The sequence below is a fragment of the Acomys russatus genome, chromosome 22 (assembly GCF_903995435.1).
Source record: "Acomys russatus chromosome 22, mAcoRus1.1, whole genome shotgun sequence".
In the NCBI taxonomy this organism is placed as follows: Eukaryota; Metazoa; Chordata; class Mammalia; order Rodentia; family Muridae; genus Acomys; species Acomys russatus.
The window spans coordinates 32,342,976-32,348,238 of NC_067158.1; positions in this window are offsets into that span (position 1 = coordinate 32,342,976).

Consider the following 5,263-nt stretch of genomic DNA (forward strand, 5'->3'; position numbering starts at 1 on the left):
CTTCCTGCAGCGCTAACTCTTGGTTTCCTACCTGCCACGAGGTGAGAAATGCCGTTCTTCCACAATCTGTCCCCAGGAGGCTCTACTTCACCTTGGTGGGTCCCAGAACCAAAGGATCCAGCCAACCACGGTCAGAAATCTCTAAAAACTCAGAACCAAAACAAACCTTTCCTCCTTTGAAATTGTTTTCTCTAGGTATTTACCACAGCGGTGGTGCCTGATTGATAGGAGTGTAATCATCTTTCAGATCTTATCATTTGAGCATTTATACCATAGGCATGACCTTGGCTCTTTATGAATAAACGGCCTGAATCCCATGAGTCACAGTCCGCCACCTTCCAGGCAGTGCTGCCATACCTCCCACATCATTTTTTTTTTATTCTCCTGGCTGCGTTGGTCTGGTTCACCTCAGCTGGCATGTATTCGTTCTCTTCATAATTATTAACTCCATTGTCTGTGACTCAGTCTGATAATGTAGGCATGGCTCTGTTACATACAGGACTGCCTCCAGATTTAAGTAATCTCTTGAGACAGTCCTACTCTTGTTATTTTGGCCTATTCCTTTTAGGGTCATCTAATTTCCTCCACCACGTGCTGACTTTGTAGTCTAACCTTCAGAGAATACTCTCACTTTTCTTGTTCTTAAGTCCTTTGAAGACATCTTGATGTAGCCTTAAGTGTGGAAAACTAGTGTAACAAACTTGGCACTTAGCTGAGTTCAATAAATGCTAATCCCCTGTGTTCCCTTGGGGGATAAAAGACTATTTCAATCTATTTCTGAACAAGTATGTAATAAGTGCTGGCTGAGAGTTGTGAGTTCATAACAGAGGCTGCTATGTGAAATGTACTGGCAATGTGAGTGAAGAACCCATGTGCTTTTCTGTGTAGTGTTAATGATGTGGACCATGACTTAGTTTCAGCGGTATTACTGACATGGGTGAGGAGCACATTGCCCACAGCTGTGCACACCTGAACAGAAGTTTAATACCAAAGTTGTCTGGCATTTAGTATGAACCTACAGAAATGCATTGTTAAACACATTCATGACACTAATATATTTCTATTATACATTTATCTTTGCACATATATTTGCTTTACTAAGTTGTAAAACTTTTTATTAAAAGAAACATGTCAAATTAGTTCTTTATTCCTAGTGTCTGGGAGGCCTGTGACTCAATGGCGTTCAATAGATATGTATCATATTTATATTGAGTATAACATTGATCATTCCATTCAGAATTATCTTGCTGGTAGAATAATTGCATTTCTTATTAAATACTCATCTCATTTGTTATATTGAAACTTCTGTGGTAGAAGGAAAAAGTAAAGTCTGGAGACTGGCCTAAGTAGATGGTCTTTTTTATTTGAGTTCTTAAGTTGATTTAATTTTTAGAGGATATGATCTAATTAATAAAATACTCTTTATGACTTGGCTATAAGAACATTTGTCTAAGAGACTTGTAACACTGTGCATATTCATGCTGTGTCAACCCCATAATTACCGAAGATAAAGAGCACAATGACACTATGAGCACAGACAAGTGCTGAGCAAGCAGCCTAGAAGAAACTTATGAAGGAGATGCTAGATGCAGAGGAATGAGATGGAAGCAAGTGTGTATGTCTGCTTTGTAACAGGCTTTTTCATTCAGATGACTGATGACTTGGGTACATCCAAAAGGCAAGATCATTATGATTCAGATCAGAAAGCTGTGATGTACTTATAATCACAAAACCAATAAGCAGCTTTTTGAGGGAATGAGTTCTGCTTCCCAAAGAAAATTGTTGTTACAACTAAACAATTATTTTCCTTATATTTATGATTTTAAAACTCACCAAGAGCACCTAAAAATGTTTTCAGACCTTTGCTTTCAGCTATTCACTAGATGTCTGTGGTGGGGTTGGGCTGATAAAGTTTCAATAACCACAGGAGTTTTGGGACCAGGTGAGGCTTGCATCTCCTGCTCTTCACTTCTGCCTGATGCAGGTAATGACCTGAAGAGGCTATGTCCCCTCTGTTGTCTGCCTCATCTCTCTGGACCTCTATTCTTTCACTCCCATGTCATCTAGTAAACAACAAAACATATTCTAGATGTGCCATCTGAGACCCAAATACCCTCTTGAACATTTTAAAGTATTTTCTTAGATTTATTGTTTTAGACATGAGAAACTGTATGTGCCCTTCCCATGTGTGGAGACTGGTGGATAACGTGGCAAGAGGTGGTTCTTTTCTTCTACCATGTAGATCCCGGGAAACAAAATCAGATCTCAAGCCTTGGCAACAAGTGCCTTCACAAACTGAAGTGTCTCATGACTCTCCATTACGAAACTGTGAACTCCGTTGTTGAGAGTATTTTATCTTGATAAACTTCATTCTAGAAAATCTAGGCAAAAGAGGTCTAGTCAAATGGGCCTAGAAAATTATTTCCTAATTCATCCATTCTTGTCATCTTTGTTTCTCAGTTATCTCTCAGCACCTCTGTTTCTCTGGAACTTATATAAACAACCTCTAAAGCACCGAGCCTCTGCATCTTCTCACTAAACTGTGAAGTGTCCCTGAGTTCAAATGCTGTACTTGTACTTCTAATTTTAAAAGTATACTTAAATAAATAAAAAAAATAAAAGTACCTATATTTACCTTAATATAAAAACATTCAGTTTTTAGAGGGGCACAGACGCTATGAAGGAAAAAGTGAAAAACAAAGGGGAAACTTTACCTGGGGAGGTGAAAGCAAAAACACAGATTGAGAGGGGGAAAGAGATAAATAACTCTAAGGTTATTTACAAAAGCCATATGGAAATGATTTGTTTTATAAGCTTACTCAAATTGTGTGTGTGTGTGTGTGTGTGTGTGTGTGTCTTAAATAAAGTTATGATGCAAAGAATGATAATGGCTCCTACAAGAATCACAGACCATCCAACAAAAACCCCAGTACCACGCATGGAAAACCTCCTTTTGTATTGTTGGTTAAGGAGGTCCCAGAAGCCTCTAAAGCAATACACGTTATTAATATTCTCCTTAGTCATCTCTCAGAATTTGAAGGTAAGCCTCTATTGCTAAACACACTACACATGCTATACTTAGAGAAAGACTTAGAGAAATCAAGATGGAACTAACCTGGAAGTTTTCCCCCTGAAAATTACAACTTATAGTATCAGAAGATGCTACACAAGGATCCAAGGAATAGAAGCAACCAATTCTACGCAGCTTTTAAACCTACAAAAGACAAAACAATAAGCTACACATAATATTCTAAAGGGTGCAATAGTGGCACTTTTGTCTTGGGGGTAACCAACAGCTATCTAATTGGATTTAAGACCCACTCAATAGAAGAGAATTTCTGCCTGATACTTTAAATCTGCCCTACTACCCATGGCTGGTAGGGTCATAGACTCCTGAGGAAAACCTACTACTGCCATTTTCCTAAGCCAATATAATTTCTAACAGTGCTCTAAAATACTTAACTTTATATCCAAAGATGAGTATAGGTCTCGAGTCTAATCAAGGAAGGTTCTTTTGGTAGCAGAAGGAGACTGCTATTGAAATATAACTTGGAAAACTATAGAGAATGAGTGAAGAGACTAGCATAACGGCAAAACACACAGGTCATCCCAATGTTTTTCTATTCGCTCATGCTTCTCGGGCAGCAATAGATTTACTTAGTTATAGACATTGTATTCAATGAAGGAGGACCTCTGAATATGTGGGGATGAAAGGGGGGTCAGAAGGCATTAACAGAGGTGAGGAATATTAACAAAACATTCTATGCATGTGTAGAAATTTCATACTGAAATTCATTATTTTGTACAATTAATGTATACTAATACAATTTTTAAAAATCAAAAAATTGAATCTAGTAATCTTTAGCTCAATTTATTTTTGCAGCTTGATGTTGAAAGCACAATCCAGGTTTCACCTTCACAGCTTTATGTAATGCCCTCTCTCTGGCTCTCTGTGCAGGGAAAGGCCTTCTGCTACACACCTGGCCTTAAAAGAGGAGGATTATATAACTCTTTCTTATAACCTTGAGTCTAAAGCTAGAATCATGTGGCCAAAACTGGAAAGTTCTACTACTTGCTTTGGCTGAAACTTCCCAGCATGTTTCAACTCCATTGCTGAGGGCTTCCTGGTTATGCTTTTCTGTACTTCTTTTTCACAAATTGGAAGCTTAGCTAGGTGGTATTGTGTCCTGATGTCATCACTACCATTCATGTGGCATCAAGCTTCTCTTTAAACTTTTTATCTCCTTGAGCACTGGACATAGCTCTATTCCGCTTCCTGGTGTCCCTTTTCTTCTGCAACTGTACATTTTGTGTTTCTCTTTTGCCCCACTTGCTCCTTTTCACTTTAGATATACATTAGAGTGATTACTAATAACAATAGATTCATAGTCAATACTGTCTTGAATCTCCTTTGCCAATACCACTAATGCAAAACTCTTATATTTAGCCTCAAGCATAATTTTAGTACAAGGGAAAAAAAGCAGCCACATTCTTTACAAATTATGACAAGAATAGTCTCTATTCTTTCCCTCTGAAACCTCCTGAGTGAGGCTATTATAATTTACATTGCTCTCACACCACTGTCCTCTATCCTCCTGTTGGTATGGCCCATTATGCTCTATTGTAACTGGACATGGTGGTGCAAGCCTTTAATCCCAGCACTCAGGAGGCAGAGGCAGGCAGATCGCAATGAGTTTCTAGTCCAGCCTGATCCACAAAGGGAGTCTAAGACAGCCAAGGCTACACAGAGAAACCCTGTCTCAAAAAACAAAAACAAAAAACAAAACAAAAAAAGCATTCAACTGCTTTTTAAAAATCTTTTTTATTAATTTTTTTCAGATTACATCTCAATTGTTATGCCTTCACTTGTATCCCTCCCTCCCTCTTTCACCCTATTCCCCTCCCCTAAGTCTGTGATAGAAGGGGACATCCTTCCCCACCATGTGGTCACAGACTATCAGGTCTCATCTTGGTAGCCTGCTTATCATTTCTCTGAGTGCCACTAGGCCTCCCCACCAAGGAGAAGTGGTCAAATATGGTGCACCAGAGTTCATGTCAGCGTCAGTCCCCTAAAAGGGATGTCCTATGAAAGTCTCCACTTACCAGGAGATTGAGATAGATGCAATGACCTCCTACTGGGACTCTAGGTGAGAGAAGTGTGGGAGCATGGTGAAATAGAAGGACCCAGAGGGTCCTAGAAACCTATAAGTAGAACATCATGACAAGCGGATCTGAACCCAGGGGTGTCTACTTAAACTACTGC